This window comes from Ceratotherium simum, chromosome 7 (assembly GCF_057802395.1).
Source record: "Ceratotherium simum simum isolate JZ-2026a chromosome 7, ASM5780239v1, whole genome shotgun sequence".
In the NCBI taxonomy this organism is placed as follows: Eukaryota; Metazoa; Chordata; class Mammalia; order Perissodactyla; family Rhinocerotidae; genus Ceratotherium; species Ceratotherium simum.
Window position 1 is genome coordinate 50,411,140 of NC_141906.1, and position 24,582 is coordinate 50,435,721.

At 34.4% G+C, this 24,582-nt stretch overlaps 1 long non-coding RNA gene across 1 annotated transcript in view; it reads right to left on the minus strand.

Moving 5' to 3' along the window:
- LOC147916674 (uncharacterized) overlaps nucleotides 1-24,582 on the minus strand; it is a 221,352-nt gene that overhangs the window by 127,077 nt on the left and 69,693 nt on the right. Inside the window, exon 3 of the long non-coding RNA XR_015552715.1 lies at nucleotides 23,164-23,197. This is a non-coding gene — a long non-coding RNA (uncharacterized LOC147916674). The remainder of the gene's footprint in view (nucleotides 1-23,163; nucleotides 23,198-24,582) is intronic.

Below are 24,582 nucleotides of genomic sequence, written 5' to 3' on the forward strand. Positions count from 1 at the left end.
CATACAACTCAACAACAAAAAAACAAACAACCCAATCAAAAAATTGGCAGAGGATATGAACAGACATTTTTCTAATGAAGATATACAGATGGCCAACCGGCACATGAAAAGATGTTCAACATCATTAACTATCAGGGAAATGCAAATCAAAACCACAATGAGATATCACCTCATGCCCGTCAGAATGTCTATAATTAACAAGACAGGAAACAACAAGTGCTGGAGAGGATGTGGAGAGAAGGGAACTCTCATACGTTGCTAGTGGGAGTGCAAACTGGTGCAGCCACTATGGAAAAGATTGTAGATATTTTTCAAAAAATTAAAACTAGAAATACCATAAGATCCAGCTATCCCATTACTGGATATTTATCTAAAGAACTTGAAATCAATGATCCAAAGAGATTTACACACCCCTATGTTCACTGAAGCATTAATTACAATAGCCAAGACTTGGAAGAAACCCATGTGCCCTTCTACAGATGAATGGATAAAGAGGAAGCAGTATATATATACAGAGGACTACTACTCAGCCATAAAAAAGACAAAATTGTCCCATTTGCAACAACATGGATGGACCTTGAGGGTATGATGTTAAGTGAACTAAGATGGTGCCCTTTCTTATTTCAGAGAAAGACAAATACTGCATGACTTTACTCATATGTGGAAGGTAAGAAATACATGGATAAAGAGAATAGATTAGTGGTTACCAGAGGGAAGGGGGTTGGTGAGTGGGTGAAAGAGGTAAAAGGACACATGTGTACAGTGACAGACAATAATTAGACTACTGGGGGTGAGCATGATGCAGTCTATCCAGAGACTGTTAAACAATAACGTACACCTGAAATTACACAACGTTGTAAACAATTATGATCTCAATAAAATTACTGGGGAAAAAATGCCTATTTAAAATGGCTTAAAAAACAAAGGGTGATGTTTGGTATATTTAAGCAAGACCACAGAAGATTCTAAACAGCTAATTCCCCCTAATTTACTGTCTGTGGAACAAGAAAAATCAATTATTTTTTATTTGTCTCCAAAGATTTACTAATGAGCTAAGAGGACAGAGAGAACTGGAAAAAGTTACTGTCAGAGAAGTTAAACAAAGTTTTCATTTATATTATTTTAAATAATCTTACTAAAACTAGATTAGAAAGATATTCTTACTTATGGGTGATGGAACTGAGGCTTGCCTATGAGCACATCGTCAAAGACAGGGAGAGATTCTACTTGAATCCAGGCTTTCTGCCCCTGGGACCCATATGTGCATTTACACACTTGAAGATTTTTCAAAAAGGAGACTGAAAGGAAGAAACAAGCGAAAGCAAATAGGTAGAGATTGTTAATAAGGCTTTTCTTTCCTTTCAAATTGAGGTGTAGCCAAGACAAGGGAGTAGGAGGAATGGAGAGAAAGCATTCATTGTGTGTAGAATTCAAAATAAATTGGCAGCTTCTTGAGGAAGTAAAAGGAGGATAATGTAGGGAGATGCAAAGGCTGCAGCTGAGGACCTTAGGGATTCATTAAATATGGTTTCATTAGTCGCACATGGTATGCTCACTCTCTGTATCTTATTAGCTTTGGAGGAGGATTTCAATAATCTTTCCAGTAGTTTCATTTCTTTCAGGTTCATTGTGTCAATTACTTGGATGGTATTTGATTTTTGCACAAGGCAGCCAGGAAGGGCCAAGGACTACTTTTGCAGGAAACACATAAACAGGACACATGTCGGATAGACCCAGGTCACATTTGATATTTCCCTTGTTAAGTATTACTGTCTAAGTCTAGGTTGGTACCATCTTTCAAGGAGACAGTATAATAATATGCATCAAAATCTTTTAAAATGTCCATTTATTTCCTTTTACCAATTCTAATTCTAAAATGTTATACAAAAGAAATGATTACACAAGTGCACAAAGATATACAGGAATATAACTGCCACATATTTGTGCTTACGAAATGTTGAAAATGACAGATATTCCGGAATAGAAGGTTGATTAAATGCATTACTGTGTGTCTACAGGATGAGTTACTATAGAGACCTTGAAAATTATGATTCAGGAATTTATTTTTGACAAAATATTGCTGAGGGAAAAATCAAGTTTCCAGTACTATATTCTGGTTTTCAATTGTCTCATACATGAACACATAGATTGAGAGATATAAAGTTTCAAACATAGATCTCAAAATCTAACAGAAGCTTCTCTGGTGGTAGCATCATTGATTATTTTAATACTTATTTTTCCTTGAATTGTCTAAGTTTTCCTCAATGCATATTGATCATGTTTGTAAGTTTTAAAAAGGGTAAGAGGTAAAAATATGAAAAAACTTTCCTATTACCCATTAGAAGCATTCTCAAATTTGACATATAAAACTTAATATCTATTTATAAGAAGCTGTGGCTTGCAATTCATTAGTCAAAATATTTATAGAATCCAGTGATTCCATATCCTGAAAGACTTTCCTATTCTAAGACAAAATTTTTTATGCCGTTTTTGTATTATAGTTTCTTGGTTTGTGTACCTGCACTGAGTTTATATTACCCAATTTATGTCTAAGATAAGCAAAAATATTTGATAACTTTTGATAATCATTATTATTGATGTTGACAGTATTACTGAAAAAAGTTCCATTATCCCAAAATCATTTCCCACAAACTGTAACTGACAGAATGCATGAATTTTTTCACTCAGACCTTGATGTTTTCATGAAATAAATACATGTATTTTGACCTATTGTAGGTCTAATAGTTCCAGAAATTCTAGTGAAAATAACAACATTGGTGAAAAAAATCTTAATTAGGAAGCTTTAATTCAATGACTTTAAAGTATTCTGAGATACTTGATATTTGGATATCAGCTCTTTTGCAAACTGAGCCATGACAGGACAAGGAATGAACAAACTTGATGTGCCTAGCCCTTCAGACATCATGTCTTGTGCTCCATCTTTTGGCTTCCTCAGCATCTGAGTTAGCACAAACATTGTCATTTTGGGTGAGTCTGCTTCTTTGCAGATAATCTGGCTGTCTTTTTTTGATACCTCCTTTGTTACAGTGTATGTGTTCTTGTTTATGTGTTTAAAGCAGAGTTTTAAAAAATTTTCCTCAAAATTGTGTGAGTCACTGTGTTCTATTTTATAAATACTATGGCATTTAAAATTAACTGGAGTTATGTCATCATCATGACAGTGTGAGAGGATTCCTTTGAAGGGAAGAGACAATCTACAGCGTGTAAAATATCTATAACTCAACAAAGGCTACCTTGCCCAACATGCATGGCAACTGGAGAGATCCACACATGAGTACATATGAAGATGAGTGGATTGGAGCACTTAGAGGAGGCTAAACGGGGGGACAGCAGAGGCAGTCCCTAGGACCCTGAACCCCTGGCTATGGTGGCTGAACCAGCCACACCCAGCCCCAGAGAACCCAGTGGGCAGCAGTGGAGGCATGCATGTGACTTCAGCCAGTTAGCTGTGGTGGGACCCACAGCCACAGGGAGCAGAGCAGCAGTGGAGATGAAGCACTGTGATCCTGGATCCCTCAACGTGGCTCAGAGCCTGGTAGCAGCAGCGGAGGTGCACACAGAACTCTGACATCCCAAATGCAGCAGTGCATGAAACCACAAGGTAACAGGCAACAGCAGATATGTTGCCCCACAAACCTGGCTCTCTCCTCCTGCCCCTGCCATGGCAGTGGAGCTTCCAACCCAGGTGATCCTGAATGCAGGAGAGGCATCAGCCATTCCTGTGGTGAAGCCAGTGACTACAGCAACATTAGCAACAACTAAGCATCAGTGACCCCAGAGGCAGAGGCAGAGTTGACAAGAGTGCCAGTGACACCTCAAATAGAGGCAGTGGAGGGTGGAATGTGCAGATCCTCAAATATGGCCAAGGCACCTAAGGTAAGAGAAACCAAAAACTAGTGTGATAGTACCACCTACTGATAAATAAAAGGAAAGCCTCTAATCCCCAACAGGTCAAAAAGTTTGAACCAAAATAAACAAAGCTATGCATAAATAAGAAAAGTGTTTGCCACAACAAATGTGCCAGCAGAGGAATAACTCAGCAAGTACTGCAAAAAGCCATGGCAACAGAGCATCACAAAAAGATAATAACAGTCATCCAGAAACTAACCACAAAGTCATGGAAGAGTGTGATCTAACTCATAAAGAATTCAAAACATCTGTCATAAAGAAACTCAGTGAAACTCAGACAGGCAGTTCAATGAGCTCAGGAACAAAATTAAATGAAAAGAAGGAATATTTACCAAAGAGATTTAAACTTTAAAAAAGAACCAAACATATATTCTGGCACCGAATCTGAAGAACTCAATAAATAAGATGAAGAATGCATTAGAAAGCATTGGAAATAGAGCAGATGATATGGAAGAGAGAATTAGAGAGCTCAAAGATAGAAACCTAGAAATGATGCAGGTAGAAGAGTCGAGAGAACTAAGATTTTTAAAAAATGTAGAAATTCTATGAGAATTATGCAACTCCATTAGAAAGGGCAACATAAGGAGAATGGGTATCCCAGAAGGAGAAGGGGAGGGAACAGAGAGCTTATTTAAAGAAATAATAGCTGAGAACTTCTCAAACCTGGGGAAGGAACTGGATATACAAATCCATGAAGCTATAGAACATCCAATTGTTTCAATGCAAAAAGACCTTCTCTGAGAAACATGGTAATAAAACTGTCAAAAATCAATGACAAAGAAAGAATATTAAAGGCAGCCAGGACAAAAGAAAACAGTAACCTACAAAGAAAATCCCATTAGGTTATCAGCAGATTTCTCAGCAGAAACGCTACAGGCCAGGAGAGAATGGAATGATATATTCAAAATATTGAAATATAAAAATCTTCAGCCATGAATACTCTATCCAGCCAAGTTTCATATCTTTCAGATATGAAGGAGAAATAAAGGCTTTCCAAGACAAACAAAAGCTGAGGGGGTTTACTGCCACTATACCTACCTTATAAGAAATGTTGAAGGAAGCTCTTATACCTGAAACCAAAAGGCAAAGGTATAAAAACTTTGAGCAAGGTGATAAATAGACAGACAGAATCAGGAAATTTCAACTCTATATCAGAATAGGTTAGTAAACATTTAATTATAACATAAAGGTTAAAGGGAAAGAAAACATTAAAAATAACTATAAACACTTCAATTTTGTAACAAACTCACAATACAAAAAGGGATAATTTTGAAAACAAAAATATAGAAGGGGAAGAGGAAAAAGGATAGAAACTGCATAGGCAAATGAAGATAAGATGCTATCAGCAGAAAAAAAGACTATCTTATCTGTGAGATCTTTTATACAAACCTCATGGTAACCACAAAACAAAAATTTAGAGCAGAGACACAAAACATAAAAAAGGAGGAACTGAGAAAAATATCACAGAAAATCACCAAACTGAAATGGCACACAGAAACACAAGAAAAAAGAAACAGCGGAAATATAGAGCAACTGGAAAACAAATGATAAAATGGCAGTATTAAGTCCTCATATATCAATAATGACCCTAAATGTAAATGGATTGAATTCACCAATCAAAGGCACAGAGTAGCTGGATGGATTAAAAAACAAGACCCAACAATATGCTGCCTCCAGGAGACCCCTTGCAGCTCTAAAGACAAACATAGGCTTAAAGTGAAGGGATGGAAAATGATGCTCTTAGCAAATGGAAACTAAAAGAAATCACTTATAGCAATACTTAAAACAGACAAAATAGACTTGAAGCCAAAAAAGATAATAGGAGACAAAGATGGACATTATATAATGATAAAGGGGACACTCCATCAAGAAAACATAACATTTATTAATATATATGCACCTGATATAGGAGTACCAAATTATATAAAGCAATTATTAACAGACCTAAAGGGAGAAATTGACAGCAACACAATAATAGTAGGGAACTTTAATACCCCATTATCATCAAAAGATGGATCATCCAGAGAGAAAATCAACAAAGCCACATCCACTTTAAATGAAACATTAGACCAGATGGACTTAATAGATATATAGAGAACATTCCATCTAAAGGCAGAATACACATTCTTCTAAAGTGCAGATGGAACATTCTCAAATGTTGGGAAACAAAACAAGTCTCAATAAATTTAAGATTGAAATCATATCAAGCATCTTTTCCTACCACAATGGTATGAAATTAGAAATCAACTACAAAATAAAGCTGGAAGGTCACAAATATGTGGAGACTAAACAACATGCTCCCAAACAACTATTGGATCAATAAATAAATCAACTAAGAAATCAAAAAATACCTGGAGAAAAATGGAAATAAAGTACAACATACTCAAATCTATGGGATGCAGCAAAAGTGGTATTAAGAGGGAAGTTTATAGCAATACAGGCCTACCTCAAGAAACAACAAAAATTTCAAATAAGCATTATAATATTACATCTTTAGTAACTAGAAAAAAACAAATGAAGCCCAAAGTGAGTAGAAGTAAGGAAATAAAAATCAGAGCAGAAATGAACGAAACAGAGACTAAAAAGAATTAAAAAGACTTAAAAGAATCATACACCACAATCAAGTTGGATTTATTCCAGGGATGCAAAGATGGCTCAAAATCCACAAATCAATCAACATGATACACCATATTAACAAAATAAAGAATAAAAATCACATGATGATTTCAATAGATACTGAGAAAGCATTTGAAAGATTCAGCATCTATTTATTTATAGTTTATAAAAACTCTCAATAAAATGGGTATAGAAGGGAACTACCTCAATGCAATAAAGACCATATACAACAAACACACAGCAAACATCATACTCAATGGTGAAAACCTGAAAGGTATACCTCTAAGAACAGAAACAAGACAAGGATGCCTACTCTCACCACTCTTTTTTTTTTTTTTTTTTTTGTGAGGAGATCAGCCCTGTGCTAACATCCACCAATCCTCCTCTTTTTTTGCTGAGGAAGATGGCCCTGGGATAACATCTGTGCCCATCTTCCTCCACTTTATATGGGACGCCGCCACAGCACGGCTTGCCAAGCAGTGCGTCGGTGCGCGCCCGGGATCCGAACCAGCGAACCCCGGGCCGCCGCAGCGGAGCGCGCGCACTTAACCGCTTGTGCCACCGGGCCGGCCCCTCTCACCACTCTTATTCAACAGAGTATTGAAATTTCTAGCTAGAGCAATTAGGCAGGAAAAAAAAAAATTTAAAGTATTCAAATTGAAAAGGAAAAAGTAAAACTGTCACTGTTTGCAGATGACATGATTTTATATATAGAAAACCCTAAAGAATACACTAAAAACTATTAGAAATAATAAAAAAATACGGTAAAGTATAGGGTGCAAAATCAACATATGAAAAACAGTTGTGTTTCTATACACTAACAATGAACTACTAGAAAAAAAAAATCAAGAATACAATCCCATTTACAGTAGCAACAAAAAGAATAAAATGCCTAGGAATAAATTTAACCAAGGAGGTAAAAGACCTGTACACTGAAAACTATAAGACATTGTAGAAAGAAATCAAAGACACAAAGAAATGGAAACACATTCAGTGCTCATATATTGGAAAAATTTGCATAGTTAAAATGTTAAATTTTACTATAATAATACTACTATAATACTAAATTTTACTGTATTAAATTTTACTATAATAATACTAAATCAATGTACAGATTCAATGCAATCAAAATCCCAATGATATTTTCCATGGAAATAGAACTAAGAGTCTTAAAATTTATAAGGAACAACAAAAGACCCTAAATAGCCAAAGCAATCTTGAGCAAAAAAGAACAAAAGATATAAAAAGATATAACACTCCCTGATTTCAAAGTAGTCTACCAAGCTATAGTAGTCAAAACAGCATGGTACTGGCAGAAAAACAGACACATGGATCAATGGAACAGAATTGAAATTCCAGAAATAAAACCACACTTCTGTGGACAGCTAATTTTTGACAAAGAAGCCAGGAACATACAATGGAGAAAGGAAAGTCTCTTCAATAAATGGTGCTGGGAACTCTGGACAGCCACATGCAAAAGATTGAAAGTAGACCACTATCTTACACCATACACAAAAATTAACTCGAAATGGATTAAAGATTTGAACGTAAGACCCGAAACCATAAGACTCCTAAAAGAAAACATATGCAGTTCGCTCTTTGGCACTACTCTTAGCATTATTTTTTTGAGTATGCCTCCTCAGGCAAGGGAAACAAAAGCAAAAATAAACAAAGGGGACTACATCAAACTAAAAATCTTTGGCACAGCAAAGGAAACTATCAACAAAATGAAAAGACAACCTACTGACTGGGAGAAGATATTTGCAAATCACATATCTGACCAGGGGTTAATATCCAAAATACATAAAGAATTCATCAACTTGAAAGCAACAAAAAAAATCCAATTAAAAAATGGGCAGAGCATCTGAACAGATATTTTCCAAAGAAGATATACAGATGGCCAAGAGGCACATGAAAAGATGTTCAATATCGCTAATTATCAGGAAAATGCAAATCAAAACGACAATGTGGTATCATCTCACACCTGTTAGATGGCTGTTATCAAAAAGACAGGAAATAACAAGCATCAGAGTGGATGTGGAGAAAAGGAAGCCCTTGTACACTGCTGATGGGAGCATAAATTGGTGCAGCCACTATTGAAAACAGTATGGAGATTCTTCAAAAAATTAAAAATAGAAGTACCATATGATCCAGCTATTCCACTTCTGGGTATTTAGCCAAAGGATACAAAAATGCTAATTCAAAAAGATATATGCACTCCTATGTTCATTGCAGCATTACTTACAATAGCCAAGACTTGGAAACAACCTAAGTGCCCAACAATAGTGAATGGATAAAGAAGATGTGGTATATATACACAATGGAATGCTACTCAGCCATAAAAAACATGAAATCTTAGCATTTGCAACAACATGGATGAACCTCGAGGATATTATACTAAGCAAAATAAGTCAGACAAAGACAAATACCATATGATTTTACTCATATGGAAGATAAAAAATAAACACATAGATACAGAGAACAAATTGGTGGTTACCAGATGGAAAGGGGTTGGGGAGAGGGCAAAAGGGGTAAAGAGGGTCATTTGTACCATGATGGATGGCAACTAGACTTTTGGTGGTGAACATGATGTAGTCTATACAGATGTAGAAATATAATTATGTATACCTGAAATTTACATAATGTTATAAACCATTGTTGTCTCAATACAAAAAATAAAATTAATTGAAAATGGACAAAATAAATTCTTCTTCTCTATCAAATAAGTTAATGATACAGCATTTAAGTCTCTTCTTTCGTGATGCTAGGCCAATTTGCTTTAAGTTGTAAGCATGAAAGAAAAAAAAGCTTGTACAGAAAAATCTACATGAACAGTGGGGTGATTTGGTCCTGGAGAAATTCAATTAATTCCTATTGATTCTTTGGTGTCTCCTTCTATGGATGACTGTATCTCCTTCCACACGACTGCGAGTATTTGGGCCATGGGTGATTATGCCCAAACGTGAAAGAATACCTCTTACTGTCATATAAGTTGGTGATAAAACATTTCTATCTCTAAGAAAAAGAGCCAATGAAGTATAGTGAAAAAAGGGATCATGGTATGTGAAGTTATACAAATTTAGGTATGATTCCTATATCAGTTATTGTTAGGTTTGTTTATTTGAGCAGGCTATACATCTTCTCTGACTTTTGTCTCCCTATCTATCAAGTAGAGAAAATGTGTGACTTATAGTGTTATGGAAATTAAATAAGCTATTTCATATAAGGACACAAACAGAATGCCTGGTATTTAGTCATCACCTTTCTCTCTAAATGTGTAAAAAGCTAAGGGTGAACATGCTTGTCAGGAGTGAATCTTCCAGACATTGCCAATATGATACTTTGTTGTATTTAGCAGGGAATGTATAATCTTTTACTTGTCTGGTGTTATGTTACATTTGGAAACTTAGACCTGCTCATCAACTGTGCTCCTAGGTATTTCTATTTTTGTATTTATCTCTTTTGATTTCGTGAGCCCCTATTCTTCCTCATCCTGTGATAAGGAGCAAGTCTTTTGACATTTACAAGTCTAATTTTGCTTATCTGCAACATGAGAATAATAATATTATATAACTTACAGGGAAATTATGAGACCTAAATGAGATAATCAATGAGTAGGACTTCATAAAATATGAAGTGTGATACAATTATACTGCCGTGTTGTTGCTAGTATCATATTTAATGCTTCAATCTTCTAAAGAGACTTTGATCAGAATAGGGAATGTTAGCAGGTGTCAAATCATGCAATTTACAGAGTGAAGCCTAAAAGAAAGAAGTAAATTGAACTGCCAAAATGGTATGGCTGTAATGATTGAGCAAAGCAGCTTGGAATAGCCCTACTAATCACATAATTTAAGACATAGGAGCACTGAGGGCCAGTGGGCACAAATAATGGTGTCCTGGTGCCAGCTCATACTGGTTCATGATAGCTGATTGTGCCCATCTCTTTCCAATTCCATCAGTGACCTCATACTGGTAGCTTGAAATTGCCCATGATGGAGCATTTCACCAAGGAAATTGAGACACTACAAATTAGGACTTGTTTTGTTTTGAGATCCAGTTGTTAAATATTTACCAGCATGCCACTAGGCACAAGCTCTATCTGTGCTTATGGAGAATTTGGCATTTGAGGGTTGATAAAATCCACTTGCTGTATTTGTATACCATAAGATCAGTTGAAAAAGTAACCTTTTCTCTAACTTTAAGACATGTGTTGTTCCTGACAGGAAGAGTTCTTTTATATCATATCATAAAATAAAGGATATAGCCAGAATGATGACATACAGTTGCTTGAAGGCTCCTTGCTTTTAAACTGCAGTCATTAAGATTTCTGAGATATCTAATTGTCATGGAAAAGCTTTAAAGAGTGACTGTTACAACAGTAATTGGTATTTAGTACTTATACTTTATTTGACACCAAATAATTTTCTTTTTTGCTTTATGTTTGTATATCTCTCATATTTTTCAGACTCAGAGGTATAATTTAGACTGCCTATTACCTCAATGACAATGCAATTTGTTTCTAATTTATCAGGCCTTGTGAATTTTCATGTTTGAATTTACGATTGGAAGATGCTTTCTTTGAAATAAACATAAGGGCTAGATTTTGCATTCATTTCTTTTCTTTATATTCTAGTACACCACCACTATCTAATTTCATCTTTTCATTAACAGACTTCTTAAGAACACCAACAGTGCTTGTATAATAGAAATTTTTATCAATCAAGATAGCAATCAGGGCTGAAATTTATTCCAATATAAATGGAAATGATTTTGAATCAGTTGTGTATATTTAATAATGGCATAATAATATCACTTTAATTGATAGGAAGAATACAATGTTCGTTTCTACCTGTTGAATTATATTCTCCTAGTACCAAAGTTACTCCCTGCTCCTAAGTTAGACACCTTAAATATGTAAGTTTCAGGCTTGTAACCAGCAATTCAGTAACTAAAGCAGTTGTTAGGTATATTGATGGAATGAAATAATGTTCACTCAGTAAATATATGTACTAAGTGAGTATATATGCATAGCTCTGTGCTGATGCCCTTTATCTGGGAGTCCATAGTGTATGTTTTGTAAATGTTTGAGGAAGAAGGATGAAAGAAAGGAAGGGTCCCAGAGAAATATAAAAATGTGATACTCAAGACTTTTCTATAAAAATCACAAAATTTTAGTTAAGGAGGTGTATTAGTCAGGGTTCTCCAGAGAAACAGAACCAGTAGGGTATGAGAGAGAGATTTATTTTAAGGAATTGTTTCATGGGATTGTGGAGGCTGGAGACCCAGGGAAGAGTTGCAGTGCAAGTCTGAAGGCCATCGGCTGGCAGAATTCCTTCTTCCAGCGAGGTCAGTCATTTTTCTGTTAAGGCCTTCAACTGATTGGGTGAACCCCATCCACGTGATGGAGCGTAATATGCTTTATTCAAAGTCTACTGATTTAAACGTTAATATCATCTAAAAATACCTTGACGGGAACATCTGGAATAATGTTTGACCAAATATCTGGGTACTGTGGCTTAGCCCAGTTGATGCATAAAATTAACCATCACAAAAATAAAATGGAAAGAAAAATTAACTATCACAGAAGGCAAAATTCTTAATACAGAAAAAGTTAAAAAGGATATATTTGATTAATTGATCAAAATTGTAGATTATGTGTATGTGTGTGTATATAGACACACTAATGTTATAGGCACTGATAGAAAAGAAATAGCACTCAGAATTGAATGGTCAGGAAAGGTTATACGAAGTGTACTCTGAGTTGGACCTTGTGTACAGGTGGGACTCTAACATAAAAGCTTAAGATATCTCATGTGAGACAGAATGTTAGTAATGGTAAGAGTGTGAAAATATTTTGAAATTATTCTCTTCATGGGTTACCTAATCTGGAATAGGTACTACCCAAGACCCCAAAGGGTATCATCTGATGGAACTGAAGAGTCAGGGGTATACAAGTTTATGGGGTATAAGTTCCAGAAACCGTCTTTCAGCTTTGAAAGATAACAATTAATTTAAGGTCAAACATTAACTTCCTGCAAAATAGATTGGGTGCTCACTATTTCATTTAATAGATGAGACCTCATTTAGTAATAGATCTGCCTCTAGTAGGAGTATGAGCAGTTAACAGCAAATTTCTTAACAGCAAAAGAGACTCCATTAACTGATCTATAAAGTGGGAATATTTGCCTCATGGCTATTATAAAGATAAATTTTAAATTATTTGTTAATTATTTTATTCATTAAAAATATTGATTGAGTTCATATTATGCTCTAGGCATTGTGTTATGTGCTAGAGATACAAGAACAAATGAGAGAGACAAGATTATGTATTGATGGAGTTTATAGTCTAGTTACATCATTCATTCCTTTATTCATTAAAAATATTATACATGTTATAACATGAGTGCCTATAATGTAATAGACAATCAATGGAAGGAAGCTATTATTAATACAAATTCTCTTACTTTCTTTTCTTCACTCTATACACAGACACACACAATATGTTCACACACAAGTACAATCTGTAATACTTCCCTCCTTGACCTCCTTTAGTTGTCAGAGTTTCAAAGTTACTCTTCAAAGTACAAAAATATCTTCAAGCTAAATAGTCCTATCGCAGAATCAAACCTGATGAAAAAACACAAAGCCTGACATTGATTTAACACCCAATCTTGCCCTTGGGTGTGTGAATCACATTGCAGCGTGTTTTAGAAAATCATGTAGCACATTTATGATTCAGAGGCTTTGGAGAGAGGTTGTCCCAGACGAGCAAATGTGATGCAAATAATGCAAAATGCAGGAATGACTATGTGGAGAACATGTCCTAAGGACTTCTCATTCAGACAGTTTGTATTCCCTTGAAACACAGCTTGTGGGAAACTTCAACCCCCAGCAGTGTGTGAAAAACATGCTGTTCTTTTTCAAGTATAGCTTTAATTGCTCCCCTATGGTTTGGCTGCATGGGGGACACAGAACACAGAAGAAAGTATTCACCTTAAACATTTGTTGATAAACTTGGGTTTTCCCTTGACATTGGTTGTGGGGTTCCTGTGGATGTAATATAATCAGGAAAGAATATAAATCACACGCTGCTGGCATTTTCCAAGCCTACTTTTATTAGGAATACAACTACCAATTATGTTACACGCAATATATGTAGCTGAGAAAGTAACGTCCTGATCAGTCACTTATATGTAAAGTACACCAATGTCCTTCCAACTTAAGATTTCTCCCCCTGGATATATTTCTAATGTGGATGACTGTTACTGCAGACTCCAGAGCATGATCTACCTGCTGCTACTTACCCTTATGAGTTTAAGTCATACCCTGGGACTTTGTCTCCTGTAGACTTGCCACCCATTTACGTTATCTCATTCACTTCAGAGTAGTGATGATAATTTTGCTCTGGAAAATGGATGTGATAATAATGCTCTTCACTAAGTATGATCTTGTAGGAGCATATTCTATGTGCATGCATAGTATCATAGAGGTTAATAGCACTGGCTTTCAATCACAGAGTTATAGGTTTAAATCTTGGCACTAACCCTCAGTAGCTCTGAAATTTCTGCCAAGTTACTTAACATCCCTGAGTAATTATTCCACAGTTAATGCATTAAATTATTGTATGTAAGAAAAATTTAGAACTGTGCCTGGCACAAAGTATGTGCTCACAAAACAGTAGATATTAATTTATTAGTTCTGGGACATTTTGGAGTATTGGGGGAGGACAATAATGTTTGGGTTTTTCAGTGACTGTATCTAAAGACTCTACTTAAAATATGACTACAAAGGGTTTGTTTCAGGAAGAATTTGTTTGGATTTGATTGTGAGAAGCCTGGGATTCAGATCGAATTGTGTCATTCTTATAGGGAAAGCACACCATTTCAAGGATATCCAGGTGATGCTAAATGAAAAACCTTTCATCTTTCATTTATTTTGGGTAATTATAGTGAGGACGTAAATTGTTCAGGAAATTTGGCATTTTGTTTGCCTCAATCAAAGTGTTTTATTTAAAAGAATAATATCTAAACTACTGAGGATATTCATATAACTTTGTGATTTCTATGTGTGAATGCCTGTAGTGAGAGATGTTATTATCCAAATCACAATAACAAATGGTTATGTTTTATTTGCATATTTAGGATTACATTATAGAAAAAGCACTTCCAGAATGGGAGAGTGAGGACTTCTGAAAATCCTCTACTTCATGAACAGAATGAGAACAGGAACAAAAATTGTCAAAATCAACATTTTCCAGAACTCTGGAATTTACCCAAAGATTTACAACAATCTGAAGAGTTTATTCAAGAAAAAAGGCTGGATTATGGTAAGAACATTGAGCTTTGTGGCATTTTAACTTACCCTATTCCCATCCCCTTCTCCCTAGCTCAGTGGTAACTGTGAAAACCTACAGTCATCTCATTATGGCAGCTACAAAAACCAGCCTTCTAGCAGTCACTTGAGAGGTTAGAATTGGTTTGAAGCTCCATCCAAAAGCCCTATCCCCAGAGGACTGTCACTATATGACTGATGTGACAGACTCTGGAAAGGTCCATTCTCTAAGATTGTCTTTATTTATTTGTTTTTTTTTTTCCCTGAAACCTTTTTATTGGACAGCTTTATTGAAATGTAATTCATATACCATAAAATTCACTTCTTTAAATTGTATAATCAATTTTTTAATATATTCACTTAGTTATGCAACCATTGCCACTAATTTTAAGGTATTTTCATCACACCCAAAAGAACCTGCACTCATTAGCAGTTACTCCCCATTCCACCACTCCCCCGCCAGCCCTAGGCAATCACTAATCTACATATGGTATGAAGGTTCCAATATCTTCAAATCCTTATCAACATTTGTTATCATTTGTCTTATTTTAGCCATCCTACAGGGTATGAAATGACATAAGATTGTCTTTATTTGATCTGACTCAGAGCTCTCTCTGTGGAATAGCCCTAACCCTATGGGCATATTTAGAAAACAATTAGTGGCATTTGTTTAACATTGCTGATACCTATAGCTAGGGCTAACAAAAAAAATTAAAGGAAAAACTGGGTAATGAGATACTGAATGGGGCTTTGCAAACTTCCTACATATACCTGGGAATAGGGAAGGCCACATATATGTTCAGGACGTTGCACACACACAGGAAATAGTCTAATCTCTCATATCTGGATGACTTGAGGCTCTGCACAACCAGAAAGGTAGGATTAAGGCAGAGTTGTAAACTGCCTGGGGAAGCATTGAAGTCATGACCCAAAACACACACACAGAGCACTTTAGAAAGGCTGGGAGACTTATTGTTTCAAGACATTTAAGGAAATCTCTGTCCAATCATTAGTTTATCATTAAGCTAATGAAAGACACTTCAGTGACTGCACATGAAAAAGATTACAGACTTTAGAGAATTATCCCAGGCAAGTCATTAGACAAATAAGCAAATGATAACCAGGAATAATAACAGACTCCAGGGTGGTTGGTTTGATTTACAGAGTTCCACATTATATTTTTTAAACTGTCCAATTAAAAAAAAAAAAGAGAGAGAGAGGGAGACACACACACAAAGAAAAAGGAAAGTATGACACATACACAAGAAAAAAGGCAGTCAATAGAAACTGATCCTGAGGAAGGAAGATCTTCAAATTTCTAGTAATTTACTTAAAATCAGCTATTATAAATACATGCAAAGAACTAAATGAAGCATGTCTGAATAACTGTGGGAAGTTTGAGATGATGTCTCATGACATAGAGAATAAAAGAGATAGATATTATAAAAAAGAAACAAATAGAATTTCTGGAGTTGAAAAGTAAAATAACTGAAATAAAATATTCACTAGAGGAGCTCAACAGTTGATTAGAACTGAAAGAAGAAAGAATCAGTAAACTTGATAGGACAATTCAGATTACTTCCTCTGAGGAACAGGAAAAGAATAAACAAAAATGAACCGAGGGACTGGCCAGGTGGCATAGTGGTTAGGTTCGTGCACTCCACTTTGGCAGCCTGGGGTTCACAAGTTTTGACCCCAGACATGGACTGATGCACCACTTGTCAAGCCATGCTGTGGTGGCATCCCATATAAAATAGAGGAAGATGGGCATGGATGTTAGCCCAGGGCCAGGCTCCCTCAGCAAAAAGAGGAATATTGGCAACGGATGTTAGCTCAGGGCTAATCTTCCTCACACACACACACACACACAAAAATGAACCAAACCTCTGAGACCCATCAATCACCTTCAACCATATCAACAACCATACAGTGGGAATCCCAGAATGAGAAGAGAGAGAAAAAATAAGAGGCATAGGAATTGTTGAAGAAATAATGGTCCCAAACTCCAAAATTTGATTAAAAAAAAATTTGCACATCAGAAAAAGCTCAACCAACTCCAAGTAGGATAGTCTTAAAGAAATACACATTTACATACATTATAGTCAAACTGTTGAAAAGAGAAGACAAAGATAGACTCTTGAAAGAAGCTAGAGAGAAGTGATTCATCATGTACAGGGTGTCTTCAATAGACTAATAACTAACTTCTTGTTAGGAACTATGGAGGTCAAAGGCAGTGGGATGGCATATTCAAAATGCTGAAAGTAAGACTGCCAACAAAGAATTCTATATGAGACAAAAATATTCCTCGGAAAGAAATGAAATAGAACCAAAAGAAACAAAAAATGAGAGAATTTGTCAATAACAGGCCTGACCTACAAGAAATATTTTAAAAAGTCCATCGGACTGAAATGAAGTACAGAGTATGCTAAAAATGACTACATAGGTAAATATAAAAGAAAGTATAAATGTATCTTTGTTGTAACTTTTTCTCTTATCTGATTTAAAAGACAATTGCATTAAAAAAAACAAACTGTTGGTTGGCCTATAATGTACGAAAATGTAATTTTTATCACAATCAAATTACAATAAAGGGGAAGGGAACAGAGCTATAACGGGGCAAAATTTTTGTGTATTATTCAAATTAACTTGGTATTAACCTCAATTAAATAGTTTGAAGTTAAGCTATTAATTATAATTCCTAGAGCAACAACTAAGAAGATAACTCAAAAATATAGCAAAACATCAATCAAATTAAAATGTGATACTAGAAAATATCTATTTAAGACAAAAAAGACATTAATGGAAAAATAGAGAAATTTAAAAAGGCATAAAATATATAGAAAACAATTAGCAAATGGAACATATAAAACCTACCTAATCAGTAATACATTCAATATAAATGATTTAAACGCATCAATAAAAATCAAATATTGCAGATTGGATGAAAAAAAGACAGAAAACATTATCCATCTATGTTGTCTACAAGAGTCATACATTAGACTCAAAAGCACAAATAATAAAAGAAAATAAAACGTCTGTACTAATATGAGAAAAAATCAGCTTAAGACAAAACTTATGAGTCAAAAATGGATATTTTATAATTAAAAGCATATCAGTTAATCAGAAAGACATAAAATTATAAACATATAGGTACATAAAAAGAAAGCTCCAAAATACATGAATCCAAAAAAGAATTAAAGAGAGAAATAGACAATTCCACCTAAGAGTTGCCAGCTTCAATAATTCCCTTTTAAAATGGATATAACAACAAGAAGATAAAACAAAGAAATTGAGAACATGAACAACACTATAAATCGACTAGACCTAACAGACATCTATAGAATACTCCACCCAAAACAAGAGAATACATATTCTTCTTACGTCCACATAAAACATTCTTTAGGATAGAGTACATGTTAGGCCAAAAGACAAACCTAAATCAATAAGAAATAATTGAAATCATACAAAGTACATATCCCAAACACAAGGACATGAAATTACAAATCAAGACGAGAAGGAAATTTGGGAAATTCATACATCTGTGGAAACTAACCAACATACTTCTAAATGACCAATTGATCAAATAGGAAATCAGAAGGAAAATTAGAAAATACATTGAAATGAATGAAAACAAAAACACAACATGACAGAACTAATAGTATGTGGCTAAAGCAGTGCTTAGAATGACATTTACACCTATAAAAGCCTATATTAAAAAAGAAAAATATATCAAACTAATCATATAACTATCACCTTAATACACTAGAAAAAGAAGTAGAAATTCAACCCAAAGAAAACAGAAGGCAAGAAATTAATAAAGATTAAATCACAATAAAATGAAATAGAGAATATCAACAAAAGCAAAAGATTGTCCTTTGAAAGGATCAACAAAATTGACGAAACTATAGCTGGACTGACCAAAATAAAAAGAGAGAAGACTCAAGTACTAACATCAGGACTGAAGAGGGGTCATCAATACTGACCTTACAGAAATAAAAGAATTATAAGGGAGTCTAATGAACAATTGCATACCATCAAATTGGTTAACCTAGATGAAAGAGACAAATACCTAAAAAGACACAGAATATCAAAACTGACACAAGAAGAACAAGAATATATGAATAGAGCTATAACAAGTAAATGGATTGAATTAGTAATCAGAAAAAGTTCCATAAAGGGAAACATAGTCCCATAAAGCCCACAACCAGATGGCTTCAACATGAATTTTACCAAACATTTAAAAGAGAATTAGTAAAAACTCTTCACAAACACTTCCAAAAATAGTAGATAGTGGAAATTCTTCCTAACTCATTCCATGAGGCCACTTTACCCTTATACCAGAGTCAGAAAAAGATATCACTAGAAAAGACACATCAGACCAGTATCCCTTACGAATATAGACATACACACAAAAAGCTTAACCAAAAACTATTGAACTTAATTGATCAACATATAAAAAAAGATTATACACTGTGACCAAGTGACCCTTAGCGAAAGAATCCAAAATTAGTTTAATATACAAAAATCAATCAATATAATACACTATGTAATAAAATAAGTGACAAACATTATATAATCATTTCAATAGATGAAGAAAAAGCATTTGGGAGTGCTAACACCCTTTCATATTAAAATTCTCAACATACTAGGAATTGAAGGAAATGTCTATAACCAGATAGAGGGCACGTACAAAAAACTCACAACATTATACTTAGTGGTGAAAAATGAAAACTTCCCCGCAAGATCAGGAACAAGGCATGGATATCTGATCTACTTCTTCTATTTATCATTATCTTTGAGGTTCTAGCCAAGACAATTGGGCAAGAAAAAGAAATAAAGGCATTCATATTAGAAAGAAACATAAAAGACTACCTCTATTTGCAGGTAACATAATCTTATATAGAGAAAATTCTAAGGAATTCGCTAAAACACTACTATAACTAATGAATGAGTGCAGTAAGGTTGAAGAATATAAATTTTATATACAAAAATCAGTTGCATATGCACACGCTAACAATGAACAATCTAAAAATAAAATTAAGAAAATAATAACATTTACAATAGTATCAAAAAGATAAAAATACTTAGGAATAAATTTAAGAAAGTTGTGCCATACCTGTGTATTGAAAACTACAAAATATCACTGAAAGAAATTTTTAAAAGATCTGCATAAATCGAAAGACATCCCACAGTCAAGGATTGGAAGATTTAATATTGATAAGATGTCAATCTCCCCAGATTAATCTATAGATTCAATAAAATCTTATCATAGTTACAGATGTTGTTTTTTGTGGAAATTGATCCCCAAAATTCATATAGAAGTTAAAGGGAACAAACAGCCAAAATAATCCTGAAAAAGAAGAATCAGTTGGAGGAAGAATCACTTCTTAATTTCAAAGCTTAATATAAACCTTCAGTAATCAAAACAGTGTGGTATTGGCATAAGGATAGACACGTAGATCAATGAAATAGAATTGAGGGTCGAGAAATAGAGCCTTACATTTATGGTCACTTGATTTTTGTACTGTCTTTTTGACAAAAGGTGCTGAAATAACTGGATGTTCACATGCAAAAGAATGAAGTTGGACCCCTAACTTATATTACATAGAAAGACTGGCTGAAAATGAAGCAGAAACCTAAATCTAAGAGCTAAAACTATAAAATATTAGAAGAAAACATAGTTAAAAATATCTGTGACCTTGGATTAGGCACTGTTTTCTTAGGTATGACACCAAAATTATAAGCTACAGAGAAAAAATAAATAGAACTTCATCAAAATTTGAACACCTTTATGTTTCAAAAGACACTAACAGGAAAGTAAAAAGAGTCCACAGGAGGGGAGAAACTATTTTCAAATCATACATCTGATAAGGGATTAGAGTCAAGATTATATAAAGAACTCTTCTAACTCAACAATAAAGAGAAATAACCCAATTTCTAAAATGGGCACAATATTTGAATATTTTTCTAAAGAAGATATACAAATGGCCAAGAAGCACATGAAAAGATGCTCAATAGCATCAGTCATTAGTGAAATGCAAATCAAAACTACAATAAGATATCACTTTATGCACACTAGGATTGCTATAATAAAAAATATGGATGATAACAAGTGTTAGTGAGGATGTGAAGGAATCAGAACACTCATACATTGCTGGTTGGAAAATAAAAAGAGGTAGCCACTTTAGTAAAAAGTCTGGCATTTCATCAAAATATTAAACATAATTAATATATGAGCCAGCAACTCCACTTCTAAGAATATACTCAAGATAATTAAAAGCATATGTCCACACAAAAACTTGTCCATAAGCAGCAATATTCATAATAGCCAAAAAGTGAAACCAATTCAAATATCCACAAACCGAAGAATGGATAAATTAAATATGGTATATCCAAACAATGGAAAATTATTCTGCAATTAAAAAAATGAATTACTGATACATGCTAAAACAGGGATAGACCTTGAAAACATTATACTAAGTGAAAGAAGCCAGTCACCAAAGATAACATATTGTATGACTCCATTTATATCAAATATCTAAGTTAGCCAAATCTATATACAGTAAAATAGATTAGTGGTGGCATAGGGCTGGGGGATACAGGTTTGGGGGAATAATAAATGATTCCTGGTTCCGGTTTGGGATGGCAACATAGAAAGATCCTGAACTTACCTCCTCCCACAGATACATCAAATCTATAGCTACATATGGAAAAATTTCCTCTAAAAAAACCCCCCAAAACTAGCTGAGTGACTACAATATATAGGACAAATTAGAAAAAAACCCACATTGAAGCAGACAGGAGAGGCTAAGACATACTCTTGCTATATACTCCGTTCCCAGTGCTACTATCCACAATAGTGAGGGAACTCAAAACCCCCAGCTTCTCTCTAAAGAGCAAAATGTTTGAACCTCACGTCAAGTACTCCAAGTTTTAAGACCTGTAGGGCCTTTTAAGACCTTTTAAGACTCCAACTTTAAGACCTGGTTTGGCACACATTTAGGTGCCTACTGAGGTTCTTACCAAAGATGGAGGCTGGTGGGTGCCAACTTTGGATTTTCCGTCTGCCTCAAACCAGGTTGCCAGTATCTTCTGGAAAAGAACTTGTACCCTCATCTAGCGCTACAATTGTTGTGATTGACACCCAGGGACAACTCTATACACCTGTTTCTGGTGGCTAGTGGCAATTACACTTGCAGTCCCATAGGACTGTACATATTCTCATACTTTAAAGCTGCTGCCTGAGAATCTGTCTTCATATCAGCCTGAATCTAGCTGCTGATTGAGATCCACTCCTTTGGGACACAGGTCTTGGCACAACCTCAACTACTAGGAGCCACCAAAAATAAAATAGGTTCTTGGACAATCACAAAGATTTGAGATACAACCAAGAACTGGGACAGGATTAAAGAACAAAGTTCATCTCCTACATGAGGTCATGTCTTCAGGACTGGGAGAGGTGGCTCTTTTATATAATGCGTGGAAACCAACACAGAGAGTCAAGGAAAATGAAGAAATGGAGAAATATGATCCAAACAAAAGAACAAGATAAAACATCTGAAAAAATTCTTAATAAAATGGAGGTGAGTGATTTACCTGATAAAGAGTTCAAAATAATGGCTTAAAGATGCTCACTAAGCTCAGGAGAAGAGTAGAAGAACAAAGTGAAAACTTCAGCAAAGATGGAAAATATAAGAAAGTACCAAATAGGAGTCATAGAACTGAAGAATACAGTAATTGAACTGAAATATACACAAGAAGGGTTCAACAGCAGACCAGATAAAGCAGAAGAAAGGATCAATGAATTCAAAGACAGGGCAGTGCAACTCATCCAATAAGAGCAGCGAAAAGAAAAATGGAATTAAAAAAAGTGAAGATAGTTTAAGGGACTATGGGACAATATTAAGCAGATTCACATTATAGGAGTTCTAGAAGGAAAAGAGAGAGAAAATGGGGCAGAAAACTTATTTGAAGAAATAATCGCTGAAAACTTCCCTAACCTGGAGAAGGAAACAGACATCCAGATCCAGAAGCCCAGATAGTTCCAAACAAGATGAACACAAAGAGACCAATACCAGGACACATTATAATTAAACTGTCAATAGATAAAGACAAGAAGAGAATCTCAAAAGCCTCAAGAGAAAAACAACTTGTAACATATAAAGGAACCCCTTGTAAGACTATGGGCAGATTTTTTAGCAGAAACTTTGCAGGCCAGAAGGGAGTGGAATGATATATTCAAACTACTGAAAGAAAAAAAACTACCAAATAAGAATATTTTACCTTGCAAAGTTGTCCTTCAAGGGACTTCTTTCAGCTGAAACAAAAGGGCACTAATTAGTAACAAGTTGACAGTATATATAAGTATATGAAAGTATAAATCTCACTGGTAAAGGTAAATATATAATAAAATTCAGAATAACTAATGTTGTAAAGGTGGTGAATTAAGCACTTATAAAGCTAGTATGAATATTAAAAGACAAATGTCATAAAAATAACTATAACTACAATAATTTGTTAAGCAATATAGAGGATAAAAATGTAAATTGTGACATCAAAACATAAAACATGAGAGGATTAAAAATGCAGAACTTTGGAATGCATTCAAACTTGTTATTATCAAATTAAAATAGACCATTATAAATATGTTATTTTCTGTAAGTCTCATGTAACCACAAAGCAAAAACCTATAGTTGATATGCAAAAGATAAAAAGAAAGAAATCTAAGCATACTGCTACAAAAGATCATCACATTACAAAGGAAGAGAGTAGGAGAAGAAGAAAGGAACAGAGAATCTTCAGAACAGCCATAAAATAATTAACAAAAAGGTAATAAGTACATACCAATCAATAATAACTTTAAATGTAAATGAACTAAATACTCTAATAAAAAGGCATAGTGTGGTTGAATGGATAAAAACACAAAACCCAACTATATGCTACCTAGAAGCGACTCACTTCAGATGTAAAGACACACACAGACTGAAGTTGAAGGGATGGAAAAAGATATTCCATGCAAATGGAAACCAAAAGAAAGCTATACATATATGAGACAAAATAGATGTTAAGAAAAAGACTGTGTAATAAGAAGGTCATTACATAATGAGAAAGGGGTCAATCCAACAAAAGGATATAACATTTGTAAGTATTTATGCACCCAATATTGGAGCATGTAAATATATAAAGCAAATATTAACATATTTAAAGTGAGAAATAGACACTACTTTCACCAATAAATATATAATCCAGACAGAAAATAAATAAGAAAATATTGTCCTTAAACAACACGTTAGACCAGATGGACTTGACAGACAGATACAGAACATTCTACCTAAAAGCAACAGAATAAATACTCTTCTAAAGTGCACATGGAACATTATCCAGGATAGATCATATATTAGGCCACAAAATGAGTTTTATAAATTTAAGAATATTTAAATCATATCAAGCATCTTTTCCAACCACAATGGCATAAAACTAGAAATGAGTTACATGCATGTGGAGGTTAAACATGCCACTATATAAACAATGGGATAGGATCAAAAGAGAAACTAAAAAATATCTTGAGACAAATAAAAAATGGAAATACAATATACCAAAAAGTACAAGATGTAGCAAAAGCAGTTCTAAGATGAAAGTAAAGAGTGATACATGCCTATCTCAAGAGACAAGAAAAATCTAAAACAAACAACTTAACATTAC